The 24227-nt window shown below is 37.8% G+C and overlaps 1 protein-coding gene and 1 long non-coding RNA gene across 11 annotated transcripts in view; one reads left to right on the top strand and one right to left on the bottom strand.

The window, feature by feature from the left end:
• Positions 1 to 24227, top strand: part of KIAA0825 (KIAA0825 ortholog) — a 382909-nt gene that overhangs the window by 297909 nt on the left and 60773 nt on the right. The window lies entirely within an intron of this gene.
• The window catches only part of LOC106968911 (uncharacterized), a 56008-nt gene that overhangs the window by 2624 nt on the left and 29157 nt on the right, over positions 1 to 24227 (bottom strand). For 2 of the 7 annotated variants that reach the window (XR_008291184.1, XR_008291366.1), the window contains exon 4: positions 4032 to 14846. This is a non-coding gene — a long non-coding RNA (uncharacterized LOC106968911). The remainder of the gene's footprint in view (positions 1 to 4031; positions 14847 to 24227) is intronic. The other 5 variants (XR_008291499.1, XR_008291255.1, XR_008291439.1 and 2 more) reach the window with 5 other exon arrangements.

The following is a 24227-nucleotide window of genomic DNA, read 5'->3' as shown; positions in this document are numbered from 1 at the left end:
TATGTGATAAACTGGCATTTCAGTCATATATTAGTCACATAAAATTTTAGACTGTTTCTGTCTCTATCCTGCCCATAGAGGTAGTTTAACCCCTGCATGCTAACTCTGACTCAGAGGTTCGATCATCCCCTCAGAAGATGACGATATCTGTAGCTAGAAGCAGACATGTCAGTAAATGGACTAGGTTGAACAATTTATACTGTCCTCACAAATAAGAAAGAAAGAAAGAAAGAAAGAAAGAAAGAAAGAAAGAAAGAAAGAAAGAAAGAAAGAAAGAAAGAAAGAAAAGAAAGAAAAGAAAGAAAAGAAAGAAAGAAAAAGAGAAAAAGAAAATAAGGTTCAAATTGACTTTCTATTTAAACGTAGGAATTCGACACTTTATTGTGATTTCTCTACTCAAAAATACTGCTTAAAGCACGTTTTACTTTTTAAACCACTCATTTCTCAACCAAAGTCTGGATATACCCAACCAGAACAAGTGTTTGCTGAGGGAATTATTAAAAATTTGGAGGTAATTTCAGTTATGAGATTCATTTTGGTGTGATAATTGTGACTGCTCTAAAGGAAATTTTCATTAGATACCTTGCAAAACCCTGCCTCATTATCTTGGAATACATTTCTAGAATACAAAAAATGCAAAAAAATTCTAGAAATACATTTCTAGAATGCAAAAGAAGGCAAGCCATGTGTATGGTAGTTGCACTCCTCTGCATTTTATCCTTAATCGAGGGACTTTTTAGGCTTTGGCCTTCAATTTCCTTAAATGTGAGGGAGAAATGAGACCAGTGTTTCATTTGAAAGGTAATTTCTGATGTTAATCAGCTTTGAATAACTAGAAAGTTATGGCTTCTACACGTTTTGTGACAAAGCACTTAGTTCTAAGTTTAAAAATACTGTATGCTACTCTTAAAAATTAGTTTTGTAAAAGATGTTAAATGTATGCATAGGCATCCAGCATAAACATGTAGACAGTCATGATTGTATCAGTATGTATATAAATGAGGATACACAGTAAATACTGTTAATATGGTTTGATATTAATTGGAAGGGTTAAGTATCTACAATGGATTCCCTATTATTTCTCAGGTACTTTATATTATTTATCTCCTATATTCCTCATATCTTTTTTGTGAGCTAGGTATTAGTATTTTCATACTGAATGAAACTGAGGCTCAGAAAAGTGACTTGCCCAAGGTTACATGGCTAGTAAGTGGCAAAACCAAGATTCATACCTTAACCTCTAATACTTTGAAGTCCACGCTTCTTCCGGACAACATAGCGCTGCCATAATCAGGTACGGCCAACTGTAGAATAAAGATGTCATTTATTCTAAGAAGTGGCAGAAATATAATTTGAAAGGAGGGAAAATTCTTTCTAGTACATAAAAACAGATTTGGCCAATAGCAAGGACAGTTGGCACACAAAGGGCATGGTCTTCATGACAGAACAGGAAGATTATCTGGAAAGCTTTGTGGATTAGCCAAGAAAAAGAGAAAGAGAGCTAGGAAACAAGAAAGATAGTGAAATATCTCTGGAGAGGAAAACACATAGCAAATGCTGCAAGACAATTTGTAATTAATAAATTGTGTGGTAAAACCTATAAATGCTTCAGAGATTTAGATGAGTGAGAGAGAGAGAGAGAGAGAGAGAGAGAGATCTTTGAAGACTAAGTTAGTTGGAAAGTCTGTGGCAGAAACAAGCTTCTTAAACTTAGAAATATGGAAGATGGATGGCCATAGGGTGGATGTTTCCAGATGTGAGGGGTGGGGAAGGGAGTGATCAACATGAGAGAAGATACATGGCCAGGAAGAATGGCCTTTTTGAGAGTTTATGGACCCAGGAGGACAATAACTGAACTGTTAGAGGATAAATGATGTATTTTAGGGAGACAATGAGGGATAACATTTCAGAGGAGAGAAGATGATTAGGAAGCACTCTCAAAGCTAGAAAAGAGGGGTCAGTGTCCCAGTAGAGGGAGCATAAGACTCACCCCCTGTTTGGAGTGTGATATAATTTGGTAGTTTTTAGACAGTCTGGGAGATACATGACAGACTGGGTTTGGGAGAAGTGTTATTCAGGAAGCCTTTAAGAAGGATGCGACAGTAATTCAGGGAATTATACATTCATTTTGATGGTCCTCTCTCACCACCTAGAATTAGATCAAGGAGCATTTTGAAATCCCTCTAGTGTAATGACAGGCTACACTTATGGAGGTCTTGCTATGGATCAGGCACTGCTAAGCCTTTTATTTTCAGCTGATCTTAACAAATATCTATGAAGTATAGAAACTTTAAACTCCCTGACTTTGCATTTAAAAAAAAAAAAAAAAAAGAGCTAGTAAGGGCCAGGCTGCAAAGACACGCAGTATGACTCCAGAGTGATCAGCCCAGAATTGGATGTCCTGGTCCTCTACCTGGGACAGTAAGTAAATGTAGCTTTAAGGCCTTCAAAAACACCCAAGGCAATTACAGTTGTTTTCTCTCGACATACAAATGTCACAACAAGTATTTTTCAGTCCTTACCGAATATAAGAATATAACAAGAACTTGAATGTTCACTGGCATTGTTCTAAGTATTTTCCATGCATTACCTCATTTAATCTCACACCCTATGGAGTAATAATCCGTCCGATTTTAGAGGAGAAACTGAGGCCTCATTTGGTTACATAACTTCCCACGGTCACATAGCTGGGAGGTTGCAGGAGTAGGAATTCTAGCATGTTGTGATAAAGGAGAGAGAAAAATGCTCAAGAGACTCGAAGACATAAGAAATAACACATGGGTAAGGGAGTAGGAAAAATGTTCAAAGAGGTTGCCTTTGAACTGAGACATAAAGGGTGGGTAGGATGGCCAGAGGGCACTTCACGCTGAGGGCAGGCAGCCAGAGTGGGAGGTGTGTGGAAAAGACTTGAGGCAGAGAGACTACCTGTATTAGGCCCTCACAGAACTGTGGAATCAATGAACTGGTACATGCATGAAAGTGTGAAGGACTCGGCAGGGACTGCACAAGCATGGTGACAGTCATAATTGAAGAGAAAATAACAGACATTGTAAAGGCAGACCGTGTAGGGCTTAGCAACTGATGGGGGATTTTGGTAAAAGGGAACCAGTGGGAGAGAATGTCTAGACTTGGACAACCTGGATCTGAGATGGCAGGCATATATTTTTGAAGAGTTCCTCCAAGAATGGGAAATGACATGTAGAAAAAAGTTCATGATACACACCTGTCAATTAACTTAGTTGCTAGCCATGCAAAATTTTGTACAACGCTACTTTTCTGTATTAGGGAGTTACTTACTTATGTATTGAGAGTGAGAGTGAGAGAGAGCAAGAGGAGACACATACAAGGGAGAGAGGGGCGAAGGGAGAGGAAGTGCGAGAGAATCCCAAGCAGTCTTCACACTCAATGCAGAGCCCGTCACAGGGCTCAGTCTAATGACTTTGGGCTCATGACCTGAGCCAGAATCAAGAGTTGGATGCTGAATCTGAGCCACCAAGGTGGCCCAGCAGTTACTTATTTAAAAAGAAAAGAAGGACGAGAGTGACAAAGTAAAACTGTAAATTGACTAGCAACAAAAATGCTGCCTCATTTCAAGAGAAGGTTCAGTGTTTGCACATGTTCAGTAGCTGCCTTCATGAAGTCATTTTGGGATTATATACCAGCGGATGAGATTTAGCAACGATGAATCAGGCCAAGGCACAACAGGCCAATGTGCATTTCCCTTAAATGCTGAAGTTCTGGGAAAGTGATTTACATTGAGGAGAAATTTGAGGTCATGTTCTGGGAATGTGAGACCAAAATTTCCAGTCTGTCAAAGTCTTTAAGAGAACTGTGACAGTTGTGCTTAGAATGTAATTGTTACCGTGGCCTCTTTTGAACTCCCCAACTATAGGAAGGGTTTTGGTTTTTAAATGCTTGAAATTATTCTTTACACCGTCTTTTGGCAAAACAAACAAAAGATGATTGTTTCATTCAAAAATAATGTATTCATTCATCAAGTGGATGGAACCATTTTCTAGCAGGTAGCTCACCTTAGATACCTCACCATCCCACAGTGTAAGTAAGAACCGTGTCCACAAAAACTGGGGTGCAGATGTCTGGGAAAATAAGAACAAGTGGGAGCTTTTGGCAAAGTGAAGCTATCAGTTGATACAGATTGGGGGTTTTGATCCTGTCACAATGTGACGGCTTCAGATGTTAATGATGACTGTGTAAAACAGTCCAGTATAGAAGCATCTAAGATAAAATTCTTGTAAATTTTTGGCCAGGAACCTAAAACTTGCTTCAGTCGGCGGCTGCCTTTTTTGTGCCAAATAAGAAGGCACTTTGCTGGCTCTTTTTTTATAGAAGGGCCAAATGAGATAGATTGGAAATATGTACTTTGAACAGCTAGGCAGAGTCTCGGGAAGTTTGCCAAACAAGATTTCCAAATAAAATGTTTGGGAAAGAAAACAGGGATGGACTTTGCAGATGCTGGATGGGTTCCACCAGCCATCTGTGCAAAGAGTTACTTAGTATCACATGAGCTGAGAGCTATGAAGTGGCACAAAACTATCAGCAATAACTTCATTGTTAAATGGGTTCATTTATTTACCAGGCAGGCCTCTCTACCAAGATAAAGTATCTGCATTTCCTTGAGAAACAATAATGATGACCAAAATTATTTAAATGTAAAGGAATTCCAGCAATGGAACTATTACCTCAGTGCTAATGCATTAGCAGTCAAAGAAGGCAGATTAATTTACTTACGGTGAGCTAAGTGCATTCTTGGCTCGCAAAGGGGAATCATTTGCTCACTTAAGCCAGAGATCCCATTTTTGACGGCAAATGTCACTGCCTGGATTTCCCTTTGACAGTCTGGCAACCCCGCACCCCTGTTATAGTATCCATTTATTTGTCTTATTTTCAGCCAGATTAATCCATTCTGTTTTGACAAGAAGACTGATGGGTAATTGATAACTGTGATAGACACAAACAGAAGAGTTGGATGCTGAATAATTCAGCACTTTTCAGTATCAATAAGAGAACAGGTTGAAGAATTTGTGTCTCTATTTACACTTAAACTAAACTAAGTCAGCCCAGACATTTATGCTGCCAGTCTATCAGAAAACCAAACAGTGTACATTCGGTTTCCACCCGACAAAATGTTTTATAAGCTTGTAACAATATGTGTGAAGCTGCCAGAATAATAAATAGGTACAGCAGCCCATGCATGCTAATGTTATGTTGTAAGCAGTTTTGTTGACAAGTGCTAATACTTCTTTCATACTATCATCAAAAGCAGCTAATACAACAGCCATTATTTGCTGGCTTTCCAAGCAAGACATGATGGATTGTGACCTTAATATGGGTTAGCCGAGTTTTGAAAGTTAAACAACTTGCAATAAATCATAGAATTATTACAATGCAGTTTAATTGGTTAAGGACTGTTTATTTCCTAAACAGGGTGAAAAATTTCTGTTTCGGCACTTTTAATTTGCAAAGTGCATTTTCATTATGAATGGCAGTTTAATATTCTGCTCTTTTGTCATGCAAAATATGCAACACGCAGGCAATCTATTAATTGGACAAAAATGCATTGCAAGCGTAAATTATCCTTTATATCATCACTTGTGAGCTTTTACATCTATTAAATGTGTTAAATGGAACATAGTTAAAGACTGTACAAGTTGTAGGCTACTTCTGAAATTTAAGTGAAGCTTCAAGATGATTTTAATGACCTTTATTTTTGGCAAAATACAGTCATTAAGTAATTGTAAATATAAAGGGCAATTTAAAGAGTTACTGTTTCCTTAAGGCATAGGTGCCTATGTTTTATTGATTCAGCAGGAAACAGACAATAGCACTGGTTCATATTGATATGTCTTGAGAACTGGAATCCACCCTCATGTATTTACTTCTTTCTTTGCTATAGTAGAATTTCTGAGCAGAAATTTCCATTTCTGGAAATGTGTGGAAAAAGGTGAGGAAGGGGGTAGTGATTTGATACTGAAGCATAGCTCAGCATAACTGAATAGCCGCCTCCATATGCTTTGGTTCAATGATGTGCCTTTGCATGGGGCTATTTAGAGCACAGAAACAGTAACAAAATACTTTGTACTAGGAATGTTGATATGACATATGCTTGATTTTAAGAATGCCAGATCTCTCAATGTGTTCCTGTAAGACTGCCTTCAAGTGCATGCAACCTATTCATTTACACACAGCTCTGAGCCCATTTCTCATATTTATTGACACCTGGATAGGCCTTCCCAAAATGCAAAGCTTCCACTGACTTCAAACATTACCCATAGGTTGGCCCAGCTGAAGCAGGGTGACTTTTGTGCCTTCATGTCAAGTCTCCTTCAAAGATGTCGATTGTCTGCAATACAAACAAGTTGAAAGTACACTTTGGGATAGGCGTTCTATTAGTTTTTCCTAGCGTAAGATCGTGTGAACGTGAGAATGTGCATTCTGTTGTTTTAAAAGAAAAGCTAAAGAACATTTTTTTTTCCATTTAAATCATTCACAAAAGCAGTACATTAAAACAAACTGTCCGAGACTTAAATGACGAAGAAGGCAGAAACCAAAAGTTGTGCAAATTGAGAAAAACTGTTTATCTTTATTTAAGTTACATGGTAGCACTGTGGTGCTTCAGAGCGTTAGAAATTTCATTCTGAAAAAAAGGCAAATCTAGTTATGCAACTTTAATCTTAAACTAATGTTGATCATTTCCCCTCCCATTTAAAAATTGCCACGCTTCCCTCAAGCTATGCAGTGTCTCTGCATTGAAAAAACAGATGGGGGGGGGCGCCTGGGTGGCGCAGTCGGTTAAGCGTCCGACTTCAGCCAGGTCACGATCTCGCGGTCCGTGAGTTCGAGCCCCGCGTCGGGCTCTGGGCTGATGGCTCAGAGCCTGGAGCCTGTTTCCGATTCTGTGTCTCCCTCTCTCTCTGCCCCTCGCCCGTTCATGCTCTGTCTCTCTCTGTCCCAAAAATAAATAAACGCTGAAAAAAAAAATTAAAAAAAAAAAAAAAAAAAAAACAGATGGGGAAAAGGGAGCCAGGGAGGCAAAGAGAGGGGGAGAAAGAGAGAGAGAGGTAAGGAGAGAGGGTGAGGAGAGTGTCACAGAGACTGTTGCTATGTTATGCTGATTGTACTTTTTACCATCGCTCCTGATGAAATGCTAAGGCAAGACTATACTGCTCAGTGAGCAATAGGTAATTATTTGTATTCGATTTCATTAAGTATCACAAAATATTAATTTTAGTAATGATTTAATGTTTTAACTTTATTTTCTGGTTTTGACAGATCGGAAAATTTAACAGAGGCATAGCCATCATTTAGAAAATATAGGTGAATATAACCCAAATTGTTACCTTAGGAAGCCATAGGAAGTTGAACTGATTACACTACTTCTTGGGGGGCACTTTTCAAAGTCATAAGGAAATGGACAAAAATCTGTATCCTGCGTAAGGATTAGAAGATTTCCTGAAAGCTCAGCTACATAAACTGAAAGTACAGAACTATAAACTTTAACATTTTGTTAATATGCTCTTTTTCAATGATCACTTTCAACTGGCTTTTGACCATATTTTTTATGAAAAATTTGAAATGCATAGTTCAGTTGAGATAATTTTATAATAAATAACCCATATACAGAATCACTTTGATTCTGCCATTTTACTCGACTTTTCACATTCTGTTTTACTAGAATGAGTACTTTATATAATAGGGCTCCATCAACAGTTACTAACCTATGTTATGTACCTATCGGGTGTAACGCATCTGACTAAGTGCTATGGAGAGCACAAAGGAGTCTTACGATACAGAGGCCAAGATATGGAGTCTATCGAAGAGCATTTGGTAAAATTATGTGATACACACCTAAATTGGAATAATACAAGATTACATATATGTAAAAGCCAAGTGAGTAAGAGAGGAGGTTCCAGGAAGTCCAGAGAGAGGAATGTTTAGGAAGGCTCCCTGGACTCTATCTCCACAGCATTCATCTGTCAGCAACCGGACTGACCATTTAAAAAGTAATTCAGATCTTGTCATACCCCCTGCTTAAAATCCCTCCATGATTTCCGGCATACTTAAAAAAACTGTAGCCTCCATGTGACCTGGCTACCCTCCCACCCTTGGGCCTCTCTTTTCATTGTCCATGTCCTTTTTTGCTAGCCTTCTTTTCCTCAAACACATCAAACTTGCACGCCCATTGCAGCCCCTCACAGCTGACCCCTTCCCATGATTCAGGTCTTAGGCCAGACATCCCTAATGAAAGGTCTCCTCCACCCAGAGAAAACCACCCATACACCTACAACCACCTGCCCAAAGTCAACAAATATGTGGTGAAGGAGGAGACCCGTCTAGCTTGTTGTAGTACAATGGAAAATGAGTTTATAAAGTTTGTGTATGGGTGCCTGGGTGGCTCATTCTGTTAAGCGTCCAACTCGTGAATTCAGCTCAGGTCACGATCCCAGGGTTTTGGGATCAAACCCCACATTAGGCTCTGCGCTGAGCGTAGGGCCTGCTTAAGATCTCCCTCTCTCTCTCTCTCTCTCTCTCACTCACTCACTCATTCTCTCTGCCCTTTTTCTACCCCTGTCACACATTCCCTTTCTCTAAAAAAATAAAATATAAAATACAGTTTGTGTAAAAGATTACTGGACGGATATATGAATGAAATTAGCAGTAAACTAGGAAAGAAGAGTCAAAAAATGAAAAGGAAGTATAAATTGGACTGATGAACATAAATATGTGGATGCAAAAGCAAGAATCTAAGAGAACCCAAGATACTCAAGTTTAGAAACTAGAAGGAAAAGAAACTCCAGAGGAAAAGGCCAATACTGATAAAAGACTCTTCTTAGACTATTTATCATACAACATTTGTACGTATACAGGCAAGAGAGAGAAATGAATTACTCAGAAGTTTATTTTAGTACTGGAAACACTCAGGAAAATTTTACAGACCTACCTAAAACTTTTTGCTACAGTGAAAACAGTAACATAAATGGGATCAGAGAAAAACCTCAAACTACTCTTTCCCCTGAGTGACTATAGTAGTAACTATATTAGTTATTTGCAAGTCTCATGTAATTATTTGACCATTGAAACCTGAATTTAGAAATACACAAAAGATTGGCAATAAGAAAATGTCAACGAGTGTGGCAACAGCTGGTGATGGGTCAGAAGCATCTGAGATTATATACAGATAGTCCCCAATTTATGACAGTTTTACTTAATGATATTTTGGCTTTCACGATGGTGCAAAAGCAAAATGCATGTAGTAGAAATCGTGCTTGGAATTTTGATCTTTTCCCCAGATAGTGATATATGGGGTGCAACACTCCTTCCTGATGCTGGGCAGCGGGCCTCAGCTCCCAGTCACCGACAGGGACCATGAGGGTAAATAATTTGTAAATAAACTGTGTAAAACCGCTCTGAACCCACACAGCCATTTTGTTTTTGACTTTGAGTGTACTGCTCAATATATTATATGAGATATGCAACCCTTTATTACAAAATAGCCTTTCTGTTAGATGATCTTGCCCAACTGTAGGTTAATGTAAGTGTTCTGAGCACATTTAAGGTAGGCTAGGCTAAGCTATGATGTTCAGTAGGTTAGGTGCACTGAATGCATTTTCAATTTACAATATTTTCCACTTAAGATGGGTTTATGGGTTTATTGGGATATAACCCCACCTTAAGTGAAGCCAGGTCATTCCAATAGGAATGTCCTGAATGTTTGCAATGTATGGAACTTTCAGAGTCTTTGATGACATAGATGACATCCATATTAGGCAGTGTTTCTTTCAATCCTGACTCCGTTCTTAATGGTACAGTTTTTTGTTTTTTTTTTCCTTTAGTGAGTTTACCACACCAGGAGCACATCTACAGGTTAAAGACTCATGCAAGATTTTTCAATGGTTTTCAGTTAATTAAAGTACACCTATGGATTTTCAACCTTGAATACTTCATATATTTAACTTGGAATGGCTTTTGTATATATGTGGAATTCATTTTCTCACAATAAACTACGAGCTAGACAGTGCCCTTATATACAGATGAAGAAAGTGAGCCTCAGTGATTTTCTTTCCTCAAGTTCTTAGTACAGCCTAGTAAATAGTAGCTATTGCTTTGGTTTCTTGAGAGCTGAGACAGAGCATTATCACTGCAGCAAATTATTGAAATCCTCATATGGCTCACCACCTTTGCTGGCTGCAACCCCTCCTTCCACAACCCATGCAATATTTCATCAGCCCTGTAAGTATCATGAAAAATTATATTCAGTCTTGGGGCAAGTAAGATACTTTTTTTTTTTAATAGATCTTTCAAAAAATGTTACCAGCACGCTGACATCTTCATAAAAATTAGGGATCCTTGAGGTGTCAAATTGACTAACGCACAAACACTTGAAGAGGCTCAATATCCAGGAATGAGAGACAAACTTAAATACCTATCTTGTGTTTTCGTAGGTGTGACCTATTCCCTTGAAAAGGCCATTTCAATCTCAAATTTCCATTACTGTTTATCATCCAAAAATATTGTTCAGTAATGCCTCATCGCTATACAAGAGTTGTGCCAATATTTCTCAGGCAGCCTTGTCAATTTGAGTTATAGTACATGCTACTTAGATACAGTAGAAATAAGTTTAAAGTGCTGAAGACATTGGATCTTTTCAAAGCTGTTCTTAAATGCTATGAAAGAGGATAATCATAACATGCTAATTTGTAAATTCCCTATTCTTATGTTCCTTGTTCTTGTCTCTTCTGTGGCCTTAGGCAGAATTCTGTCATTTATCAAAATCACGTCTATGTTGAAAACCCCATTTTTCAGTATTGGAAATACACAATTTTGAAAGTAAAAATAATGTCATTTCCTATGCTGGTCTTTAGTCCATACCAGCCTTACCTACTACTTGTTACTATATTTAAAAAAAAAAAATTATTACACCTTGATCCCTAACTACTCTACACAGAAAGGTAAATAAATTTAAGATATGGGAAAAAAAATTTTTTTTTGAGTTATGCAAGGATCATGTCTAAAATAAGAAATATATCAGGGCGCCTGGGTGGCTCAGTCGGTTAAGCATCCAACATCTGATTTCGGTTCAGGTGGTGATCTCACAGTTTCATGAGTTCGAGCCCTGTGTCCATCTCTGCACATTGACCATGTGAGAAGCCTGCTTTGGATTCTCTCTGTCTCCCTTTCTCTCTGCTCCTCCCCCGCTCACGCTTTCTCTGTCTCTCTCAAAATGAATAAATAAACTTAAAAAAAAGTAAATATAAGAAATAGATCTGTATGAATTGTTTTCATTGCAACCATGGAATCTCTCACAACTTTTTAGTATTGCAATTCCATTACTCTATTCCCCAAGGATGGAAAGAGTGTGCTTTATTTTTTTGGAAAAATAAACGAACACCCTGAGTTGGTAAAAACATCAATTACAAGAATATCTACCCTAGAAGTCAAATTCATTTTGTTTATTATTGCAGGTTATTAAAAGGCTTCCAGGCATGCAGATAAAACCTGAAAAACAGTGGTTGAATCTATCATATCAAATTAAAATCTCTCCATAAACCCAAGTAATTGATGAGTTAGGGAATGCCACGCCACCTCAGAAGTCAATACAAGTAAGACTTTATTAAAACATAACTAAAAAGTTCCACAAGAATCCTCAATGGAAAGTGTTGTGCTTCAGGTTCAAATGTGGAGAGTTAAAATGCATCAGCTGACCTTAATTTCCTTAAAGTAACAAAGAAAGAAAAGAAGAATAATTCCATGCCCAACAACTGCAGTTACACTTGAGAAAGAAAACACAGCCTAGCAAAGGTATATGTGAAATACAACTGTATCTCAAGTTACGTAAGTCTCTGCTTTCATAGCAGAAAGTCCTACTGCTAAATTCCTTTGACCATTTGTCTGACACTTAAAGTACCTTCTGAGGCCGGTACCTGCAATTCTCCGTAGCTGCCATGAGTTGGTGATGCAGATCATTTTCGTTGTCTTTAGTGACTCTTAATTACCTATCGTATCATGAATTCTTTTCATGACGGTTCTCTATTTTTTCCCATGAAGCAACTCACATGTTCACTTACATAAAATTCAGAAGATGTGCTCAAATTTTGAAAATCAGGCTGTAGTCTTGATAAAATAGTATGATGGATACATACACTTGTAGAACTTTGGCTGTAACTCTTCCTGTTTTTAATCAGATAAATGAATGTTATCCCATCTAAAAGCTGACGTTCTACATTATCGTGTTAAATGGCTACAAAATACATCATGAAGTGGATGCTCCAAATATGTGAATAATCTATAATTAAACATTTAGCTGGTCTCTAATATTTTATTTAAATCATGTCATGATAAAAATTCTTCAGAGCTTTGAACATTCATCCAGATAGGAATGATTATAGTATAACTACTTTTGACACATAAACCCAAAATACCAAAATTTAGCAACAGTTTCAAAGAGTTGAATAGCAAAGCAATTTTCCAGATTAAAAAAAATTCTATTATTACCTTCATTCTGCTTTCTTGTATAGTTCAATGAACTACAGAAAACAAAGTAATACAAGTCAATTGATTGTTTTCATTATGTGCAAAAGAAAGTAAAATGTAGCAGCAGTTAAAGAAAAAAACGAAGTAATACAGATGGTTTTGTAAAAATTGTTTGAATAGCTTTTTAAAAGAAAAGGCCCTCTTAACAAACAGCATGCAGTCTTTGATACTTTCTTTCAAATATGGAAAATAAAGAATTACTTCTGCAAACACAAAAAGGGAGTTTTGCATTTATGGTGATGGACATTTGAGATCACATCACTATGCTGCCTGTGTAAACTTACTCTGGCATTTAGATGAGAAATGTGCTTCTGTGGAACCATTTTATTCAGCATAAAGATATATGTTGAGGCCCTCTTGTGAGCCACATACAGCACAGATTGATGTCTTGGCTTTTGTATGTTGAAGTCAACAAAAGTAACTGTGAACTCAGGCAACTCTCTAGAACATCATCCTCCATGTGGTGACTGAGCAACCCAGGCCTCTTACATCTTTGAATCCACCATCTCAGCACACGGTCTCTTTTGTTGCCATGGCGATGAAAGAGTCCACTGGAGGGTCTCCTCCCATTGGCAGTTAAATGCTCTGACACATGGTAATCTGCTCATAGTCCATAGGCCAGAACTAGTTACATGGCTCCGTCTAAACTGAAAAGGGACTCACAGACTATTTAGCAAGCATGACTGCCATCATCACAGACATATAAGGTCACTTATCATCTAATTGTTTTGTTTTCCTAGTTTTTGTCATAGCCGTTATGAAAATCTGTACGTTCAAGAAAAGTTATGTAAAGTTAATTTTTATTATAACAGTTGAACTGTATTCCCATGGTGAGGGGGAAGCAAATAAAATAAGTTGCAAAGTTTTAGTGAAGATTAAGAACAAGATGGTAATCAGTCCTCATCAAAGTGCAAGTAGTTCTCTTTCCTCTAGCCACAATTTCAGCACTTCCCAGATAATTTTCTTGTCTTCTGCATCTCAGAAGTAGCTGCCATTTCTAAAGATTTTTTTTAAAAAAATTTTTAATGTTTATTTTTGAGAGAGAGAACATGAGGGGGGAAGGAGCAGAAAGAGAGGGAGACACAGAATCCAAAGTAGGCTCCAAGCTCTGAGCTGTCAGCACAGAGCCTAATGTGGGGCTCAAACCCACTACCCGTGAGATCATGACCTGAGCCAAAGTTGGACACTCAACCGACTGAGCTACCCAGGCACCCCAAGATCTGTGTATCTTATGCTTACATTGATGTATCTGTAACTTTACTCTCTTTGTTTGAATCTAATAGAACTGTCCATGACCTACACAGTTGGTATGTTCAACTTTCTTCATTTTAATTATACAACTTGAGGGCTTAGTGCACTGAAGGTACTCAATGTATGTAGAAAATTTGACTAAGTAAAAAAAAGAAAAGAAAAGAAAATGTAACTAAGTATAGTGTATGTATATGAAGGCTATTGCCTAAGAAAAACTTAGGCAGAGGAGAACCTTACCCTCTTGGGAAAGATGGTTGGGATTCATACAATAATGAGACTAAACCAAAATGGAGAGTGAGATCATAGTGGGGTAATGGTCCAGATACAGGCAAAGCATGATTGTAGGGCCACCCTAGGAGATAACAGAGGGAAGGAGCTGCCTCTTGAGAAAGCAGGACCAAGGCAATACCAAGAAAGGAAGATTTAGCCAAATGATAGTCTACAAAGAGGCATACATCTTCAAAGTACATCTTTAGACATCCAGGGTCCCAAGCTAACATGTTTACTGTTTGTTCTTACCCTTTTAAGTCTTATTGCTTTGCAACTCTTCTTTAAGGATACAGTATATCACTTACTCCAGTATAGTCAGTATAACCAGTCTTTACTAATTATCAAAAATATTGACAATCATCACTTCATGATTCAGTTGCCCTTCTCTAATTCACATTAATTGAAGCAGGCAATCATGGAGCCTTTGCTGGTAGAGAAAGATTTTTATGCTATTTAAAGAAAAAAAAAACATTCCCTTCTGACAGAAATTTGCATTCTGATATTTTATTTGTACTTTTTTTTAATGTCATGACAAGAAATGGATTTGATTTTGAAGAGGAATCATTTTGAATAATTAACCATGAATTACTCTAATTAGCAGAAAATAATTATAGGTTGGACATAAGCTCTTTCAAAAGCAAAGGATAAAGTAAAAGATTATTGGAAAAATAATACCACCTGATAGATGTTGAGATGAATCCAAAAGAGAGCTTTTCTTTGAATCAGTCTTCAACTAAGGCATTTTAAATGCCTCCCATTAGAAAACATTCATATTCCTGCAAGACAAAAATTATTAGCAAGCATATGTTGTTGGTTAGAGAATCTTAAGTGTAATAATTAAAGAAGACATCTTTAATGCTTCCAGAAGAAGAAAATACAGTTTCACTTGTTCTTTTCAGAACACTTTCTGGATCAGAGACCTTAGATAGACTTAGCATATTTGTACACCGTATATGGAGTTTAACATATTCGTGTCCTTTCAAAAATGTCAAATGGTTGGCATGGCAAGTTGCACTTGTCTCCTGATGAGGGATTGTGGAACAGGACATGTGGCAAACTGATGAGAAAAGGTAACACGTTCCGTTTACGATTGCGATCAGTTTATATGAAGACCAACAGCAGGACCTATGTGAGAGCCCACGAAGGGGTGGAGTCCGCTCAAAGTACATTTTCAAGCTAAATACAGCACAGATGTGGAACCCAGGAGACATATCCCAGATATGGCACCACAGATAACTAGCTAATCCCTGACTAACACTCTGACTTAAGCAAGTATCATATGTCGGTTTACCTGTGATTTTTACCAATACCATCCCTCTCACAGGATTGTAACATAGTGAAAATGAAATGTGAAATTAACTTTTCAAAGTTAGGAGCTACTATAATGACAAAAGATAGAGTGTTATTTGGTCGAAATCTAGTTTTCATATATTTGATGTTTACCAATCAAAACATATTGACACTTAGAAATGAGAAGTATCTGATGTATGGTTGAATAAAGCAGACTTATTTTTATATGAGCATCATATAGAAAAGTAAATAAAATGATGCCTTACTGCATTAAGACATGCTTTGACAACTGTTGAGAGCTAATTATGCAAGAGTGCATCTTTACAAAGTAAACATATAGTGGCACAATCCGTGGTCACAAATGGTCTCTTGGCACATTTCACTGTGATCTTCTACATTATGTTCCAATTTAGACAATAACATTCTTGCTACTTAAATCCTTGCTATTTAAAAAAAAAAATTCTTTTATTTTAGAGAGAGCATAATTAGGGGAGAGGGGCAGAGAGAGAGAGAGAGAGAGAGAGAGAATCTTAAGCAGGTTCCACACAAAGCACAGAGCCCAACATGGAGCTTTATCCCACAACCCTGGGATCATGGCCTAAGCCAAAATCAAGAGTTAGATGCTCAACCAACTGAGCCACCCAGGCACCCCAACCTTGTTTTTTCTATATTTCTCTCCTGCCACCATCTAGATAGTTGTTTTCTTGGTTACTCAAAATAGTAAGTGGTACCAAGGCATATGCATAGAATAAACGGCTGTTCCCACCTGCTCAAAAAAAAAAAAAAAAAAAAAAGTATAGCACCCTTCCATCCTTCCATTATATAATCTTCTCCTCTTTTCTTTCCCCCTTCTTAACTGAAATATTGAATGAAACATTATCTTTAGTGAAACACTGAGTGGAATGAAAAGACACTGTGTATTTGTTCCTTCAGTGATAGAAGGAATTTACCAGAAAATAGGGAGGTGGATGTCTCATTCCTTAGGGGCTACTTAGATTTTCCTTGAGATCTTAAAAGCTCTAGCAACCAAGGAACTGAGCTCTGACCTGTTGGTGACAGGATGGACTGGTTGGTGGCTAGAGAACGGGCAGAAGCTATAATGTTTTCCCCTTCCCTTGTCCACTGGGCCTTACTCCCTAATCTTCAGGAACCTCCTTCTCTTAGAGTGTTCCCTCATCTGGCCTCTCTCACCTCAGACATAGCTAAGGGCCTTGATACATATATTGGCCATGACTGATTTCACACAAATAATCCTTACAGGTATGTTGGTGGGACCTTTACAGTCTGCATCTGTGAGGACATAGAAATGCATACTATTTACTCATAGTCAGTAAATGTCTGGTGGATTGGATGGGAGTGTCTCTCATGTGGCAGTGCCTAGGGGAGGCGAGGGATGAGGGCAGATTCCCAGTCCTGGCCAACTAGGTGGAGAAGTCACTCTTCATTCAAGCCCCTTTTGGAATTTTAGCAGGCTCTACCCCTTGGGCTAAAAGGGTGGGACCCTCAGGATCACATCTGCTACTCTATGGAAGAATAAGCATTATCAGCACCCTCTCTTGTTGGGATTAAAACCTAACACATGATTCTCTTGGAAGAGAGAAAATGAATAAGAATTATAATAATCCGGATTTATTTTTTTTTATTACAAAATTAGTGAAATAAATAAAACTAAGAGGCATGTATAACTTCACTCAAATGGGTGAATGGTTAGTGAGGCGTCTGAATTGTAGATCATCCTAACACATATTTGTTGCCAGGTAGAAGAATCTGCTTTAGTATTTAAAATAGATTAGTATTAACAGTTTTCATTCTCATATTAAAATAGTTCTAAGACTTAGTGCAGTTTATCTTCTTAAATTGGCTTACCATGTACAGCAAATGTATAAAAGAACCAGATCAAATTATTTACTACAAATTATTTTATTTTATTTTTACTTATTAAAATTTTTTTTTAATGTTTATTTACTTTGGAGAGAGAGAGAGAGCGCACACATGAGCGAGAAGGGGAGGGGCAGAGACAGATAGAGACACAGAATCTGAACAGGCCCCAGGCTCTGAGCTGTCAGCACAGAGCCAGATGTGGGGCTCGAACTCACAAACAGTGAGATCATGACCCAAGTAGAAGGCAGACGCTTAACCGACTGAGCCACCCGGGCACCCCACAAATTATTTTAAAGGAGGAATTTTAAAAACAGCTTTACTAAGATATAATTGATGATTACATATGATAAGTGTACAAATTAGTAAGTTTTGACATATGTATACCCTTAACCCATCGCCAGAATCAAGATAATGAACATTTCCATTATCCTTCAGAGTTTCTCATCCCGCTTGATAATGCTTCCCACTCAGCCCTTCCCTATTCCCAAGCAACCAGTTTTATATGAATTGAATCATACAGTAATACTCCTTTGTCTGTTTTTATTCAGCATAATTATTTTCAGATTTATCCATGTTGTTGCATGTTCATTTTTATTGTTTTATTGTTTTTTCTTTAGTTTTTTTTTTTTTTTTTAAGATTTATTTATTTCGGGAGAGAGATAGAGCAGAGGAGGGGCAAAGAGAGAGGGGAAGAGAGAGAATCCCAGTCAGGCTCCACAACATCAGCCCAGGGCCCGATGCAGGGCTCGGACTCATGAACCATGAGATCATGACCTGAGCCACCCAGACGCCCCCTTATTGCTTTATTGTTTATTCATTCATCTGTTAGTGGACACTGGGGTTATTTTCAATTGTTGACTTTTACAAATAAACTGCCACGAACATTCATGTGAAAGTAGAAATTCACATAGCTTATGATTTTTTTAAAGAAAACATTTTTTTCTTTATAGCTCGTGACCTTAGCAAGGTAATATTTATAATCTGTTACCAATATATCATTACTACAAATTGTTTTTGCCTTAGGTTAACTGCATTAAATTAAAAAGTATTTACAGAGTATTTAGTATGTATAAAGCTTAGTGGTAGTCAGTATACGAGCACAAAGATGGATAGGATATAAATATATAATGGGAATCCAAAGCTGAATAAAGTAAATGTCATAAGAACAACAACAACAACAACAACAAAAATTTATGGGTCAGGGTCACATGAATAATATCCAGTTGAAAAATAAGAAAATAAGAACAGGTAATTTGCTGGAGACTTTGAAGTGTGGGTAGGATTTTAGCATGTGATATTGGGAAGAAGTATGCAGTGGGAAGGAAGGAACATAATTAGGCTTAGAGGCAAGTTACATGGGGTAAATGCTTAAATGAAACACCCCAATTTAATCGATTTAATCGTAGCACATTATCAACTCTTATGGTATGTTGGCCGTCTCCCGTTTCCTCATACCTCTTCTGGAATGTCCAATTCTGCACTTTGGTTTAGTTCAACAGCCATTCCTTCAATGGCCACAGTGACAAGCATTGTGCCAAAGCAAGGGGATAAAAGATGAAGAGGTAAACACACTCTTTGTCCTCAGATCACTTACAATGGGGCAAATCCTTTCAAGTATTATGGTTACTAGAGATATGTTTGGAATGCTGTTGGATAGAGAGGAACACCTAACTCAGTCTGTGGAGTCAGAAAAGGCGTTCCAAAAGCAGGATGGTTGGAACTCAGTCTAAGCTGACCAGTAGGCTTTAGGTAGAAAACAGAAGCAAAGGTGTTCAAGGCATAGGGGAGAAAAGCATGAACAAAAGCAAAAGTTGTGACCCTACATTTGATTTTGGGAAACTATAGATAGTTCAAGATTGCAGAAGCATTCATTTGAATGTGTGTGGTGTTTTTTTTTTTTTTTATTTTTCTATTTTTTACTTTGAGAGAGAGAGTGTGCACACGTGTGCACAAGTGGGGGAGGGGTAGAGAGAGAGAAGAATCTCAAGCAGGCTCCACTCTGTCAGCGGAGCCTGACGCAGAGCTCAATCCTATAAACTGTGAAATCATGACCAGAGCTGAAATCAAGAGTCTTCTGCTCAACTGACTGAACCACCCAGGTGCCCCCATTTGAGTGGTTTTTAAGGGGTATCATTACTGCTATGATCATTTTGGTTTTTTGTATGTCTGGCTTTTGATATGACTTTGGAGTTACTAATGGTGTTACGTTCCCAGAACGCCTACTTATTTATGTGAAGTGTTACACTGTTTTTATACACATGATTTAAACCAAACATTCTATAAATTCAATGTTTTCTGAATTTCACTACTTTGACTCAATGAGCCCCATGCTTATATATTATCGGGTAATATGTTCAAATTGTAATAGAGTCCAATAATAAGACATTTGTAGAATTCCCACTTTCTTATTTTGATAAGAAAATCTGCTTTATAAGTGATTCTGATTACAAATCACACAACCCCCTTAGTATCATGTGTTTCGGGCCCATATCTGTTTTTATATTCTCAATACTGACACCTTAAATCTCTATAATAGATTTATCTGTCCTTTTCTTTCTTTTTTTTTTAAACAAAACACTTATACCTGAATATATAAAAAGCAGAATTGTTCCCCTATAGTTCTCTACCCTAATTCTCCATGTTTGAACTAAATTTAAAGAAAGTAAATTTAAGTCAAACTATCATTTTAAAATATAGGCTTATCTACACTATGGGTGTATATAACTAAATATGTTGTCCAATGGGCTGCTCGTTCAGTGCATGATGATCCTGAGAGGATTTCATTCACCACTTAGTTTTGTGAAAACTGCATCACTGCAGAAGTTCTGTCTTCATGATTTCTCATCTGTGGTGCTCTGCTCAGCTATAAAAGAGGCCACTGTGTGCAAAAGATGTGATACCAGACATCGCCGAGAACTGTACATTTGTCAAAGTGAAGCCCTTTATTCTCTTGCTAAGTTCTCTGATTATGCTGTTTACGTATATTTCCATTCTAAGACAATACAAAATGACGTATGCCATTTGAAATTGTCTAGACTCACCAAATAAAATGGAAAAGTAGGTGTAAATAGTTAAGTTTGAAATGTTTCCTTCAGTTATCGAGATATTTTGAACTCTGAAATGCTTGAATAATTGCCTCATATTCAACTCTTACATGTATGTATGGTAAAAAAGGGAAAAATCTTTTGAAATGTTCATATTTTCCCCTTATGTCAACATTAATATGTCATAATATTTTTTGTTTTATGGGACTCATTTCTAGATGATGTAGAATTTTAAAGTGAAGATAATCACAATAATTAAGGAGTAAATGTGTAAATGAGGGCCCGATTCGAGTTATTTAATTAACATAAATTCATGGAAATTTGGCAACTGGAAGATTAAAATATAGATTTTAATCTAATCTGTTTCTGTACTTTTCAGTTCTCCTAAAATATCACCAAAGAAAGGGCAATAGTAGAGGATTAGAAATGTGTAAAAAAGAAAAAAAAAAAAAAACAGCAAGCTATTTCCTGTTCTTTTGTGGCTGTCTCTGGCATAGGAAAGTTCTTAGAAAAAATTCCTGTGAATCTATTCTTTGGAGGGGAGGAGAGGAGGTGGAGAAACATGGCTCACCTCTCCAAATGGAGCCCTAGTGGTGTTTATGCTAATCGGCTCAGGGCAGACAGAGTCGGCTAGTATGAATGGGAGCCTGGCAGGCCCGGCCCAGGGTCCTATAGCACCAGGCAGTCACTGCCTTTTACCTCCTGTTATCGCAAATGAATTGCTTTATTCCTCCTGACCGGTGTGAAAAGCCAAGTTTTTAAAAAAGCTTAAATGACAGCAACTAAACATACCTTCTATTCCAGCTGAATGGAACTGCCTCCCAGCAACATTTCTCTCAGCATGTCTTACACAAATGTTCCTCTTTGTCTATGCCCACTGCTACCCCTACCTTTTCATCCCAAGTCCCAGACTGAAGTTCCAGATTCAGGCCTAAATCCCTTCCGTTGAATGCCAGAGTGATCTTCCTTAAACACTGTTGTTATTACATTCTTACTTTGTTCTCTGTTTCCTACAGTTAGACAGAACCAATACCTATCTGGGGTCAAATTACCCAGCTGATGTGTAATTCTAAACTGATGGAATGATGTTAAGGTGATATGCTGGGGGTGCTGGACCAGCCTGAACAAAGCAAGTTGGGAGAGTCTTTTTCAATGGGATGAACTGAATTGTCTTCCCCAATACACCAAAATCACAATGAAGGAGCATCTACTATGGGGTCAAGAGGAGGCAGTGAGATAATGAATGCTAGTTTGGATACTGAATCTGAGGTGCCAGGACTTTATCCTCATGGAAGTATGAATAGTTGCAAATATGGCTTTGGAGCTTATCAGGTGAGAGTCCTCAGGAATGCCTAGGGGTTTACTTGACAGAAGGTGATGAGATGGCCAAAGAAGGGTTTGTGGAGTTCAGAGAAGGGGTGGGGGTAGCGATAGGTGGAGGGGGAACTCCTGGGGATTGATCAGACAGGGAGGACAACCAGAAGAGAAGAAGTAAGAAAGCAATGAGGAGAGAGTTTCTTGAAAGAACAAGCATTAGTTAGTTCAAATGCCAGAGATTAAGATCAAAAGTGTTCACTGATTAGGTCATTGATTAGGCCAGGTAGATTACTATGACTAGGAGAAAATGCATTCGAGGTAAGGCCCACCCTTTTCAAGAAGCTTACTGGAGAAGGAAACGAGTCAAGGCATTAAAGTACTAGGAGATAAGGAAGGGGCTCATAAAAGGTAACTAACAAAGCAATAACGAGGTTGACATAATCAAATGGCTTTTAGAAAGATTAATCAGGGAAAATGGGAAGAGAGAAATAGAGAAAACAAGTACTTAGGCCAATGAGACTAGCAATAATAAAAATAGAAGGAACTTTAACTCATAAATCTTTCTTTCCATCTTTATCTCATATTTAGAGCCAGACAAAAACATATCTCTATAATCTCTGTCAATATTTCAGCTCATCAATTTTTTAAAAAATATCTGATTCTTCACAACCCCCACACTAAGTCTAAGGTCAAATCTTTGTTCTATGCTGTCTTCTGAACCCTTTCTCCCATTCCTCAATGAATGGTGTTTCCTGCACCCTGGTTTACTTCTTGCATTGATCTCTCCTCTCGCCTGTGTGAAATGTACCTGCTGGATGAAGACTTGTGCTCATGCACATGAGGTCTGTTTTCTTACTACTTTCATTAGCTTCTGCTCTCCTTTGGTAATACATTCAAATTTCCACTCGGCCCTTATCTCTTATTGCCATTCGGATGCTTCTTTTCCATTTCCTTCACTGCCATTCCATCTTGCTTCCTGATTCCCTGAATATTTGTCACCCAATGCTTTCTGGAACCTAAAAAGTCATCTTTCTGAAGCTCTCACTTCTGCTCTCTTGTCCTTTGAAATTGTTTGCCTGTCGTATTTCCTTAATGAATTCCTCAATAGGAAAAGAGAAGCAAGTTAATGTCGTTTGAACGTTGTGATTTAGATTATCCTACTCTTAACCAAATTTGTATTTCATATATACAATTAACAATGTTTTAATGATTTTTCTTTGTCAGAACTCAGGCTAGGCCCACACAGAAACACAGGGAAAAAGTCTGAATGGAGATTATTATTTGATGTGTGTTCTAAAGCTCAATAGCTTGTCACAGTTGCTCATGTATTTACTGTTCTCTTTCCATTGAATTGAGGCATTTTAACTCCTAGAATGCAAAAATAATTCCTTGAGCCATTAGGATATCAGCCAGTGTTACATTTGCAAAGGAATGTAGGATGAAATGAAGTTTGATTAAGGCAAGATAAAGATAGCCAGGACCGGGCGAATTCCTCAAACAGGGCAAGCTCTGAGGCCCCAACAGTGGATGGCTTTGGGCAGCTAAGCTCAGCAAGAACACTCAGTTATTGATTTAGGAGAAGAGGCTGGAGGTGGGGAGAGTGATGCTAATTAGGAAAGGGTGTGGAAGTGAGACAAGGCCAAACAAAAACGAACTTCTCTTATATCAAAGGTTTGTTTAAATGAATAAAAGCCTATTTTGAAGGGTTTCCTTTTTATTATCTTGTTTTTATTTGATGGTTTAATTTCCATTTCTTTTCAAATATGTCCCCAATTACTTAATAAGAGAGAGAAGAGTCTAATCTGTGTAGAGCCCCTCTTCTCCATGCATCACATGAGCTGTAGAGAAAATTACAGGAGTCCTAGTTCATTTGTTCACTTATTCACTCATTTATGTATGTGCTCATCTATGCATTAAAAAATACTGAGAGTGTGGTATGTGCTCGGTACTTCAGCACTTTGTACAGAATGGTAAAGAAGACACAGTTCCTGTCCCTCCTGGGGTTTGTAGTATATAAAAACAAATAGAAAGGCAGTTACAGTCCAATATGATGTATGCCATCATCAGAGGACAGGTGCTGTCTGAAATACAGAGGAAGGAAATTCAATCCAAATTAGGAACAGCAGCAAGGACTTCACAATAAGAGCAACACTTTAGAATTCAAAGGATAGGAGTTGGCCAGGCAAAGCTGGAAGGAGAGTCAGACAAGTGAAGGCAAAAAAGCAAAGTAGTATTCCATTGCACAAAACAGCACCTGTGCCACTCAAGATGAGAAAGAACATTATACATTCACATGGGAAAATAGTTATCTATCTTGGAAATCAGAGTTGGTTAAGGTAAAACATGAGTCTGGGTCCCCTCATAAAGCACTTTTGTGTGTTCTGCAAAGAATTTATCCTAAGGACTATGGAGAATCAAAAGTTTTAAATAGGGAAATGACTTAACCAAATTTCCTTTGTAGAGAATTAGTTCTAACTGAAAAGTGGAGATGGGTTTAGAGGGGGTGGGCAAAATAGGAGATAGTAAAATACCAACTTGCAAGTCAGTCTTGCAGTCATTCTCACCAGAGACAATGGTGTCCTAAATTAAATGAGTGGCACTGGGGATTAATTCAAAATATATTTA

The sequence above is a fragment of the Acinonyx jubatus genome, chromosome A1, assembly GCF_027475565.1.
Source record: "Acinonyx jubatus isolate Ajub_Pintada_27869175 chromosome A1, VMU_Ajub_asm_v1.0, whole genome shotgun sequence".
Lineage (NCBI taxonomy): Eukaryota > Metazoa > Chordata > Mammalia > Carnivora > Felidae > Acinonyx > Acinonyx jubatus.
Note: the sequence above shows the minus strand (reverse complement) of the source record. Positions and strands in the feature narration are given on the sequence as shown.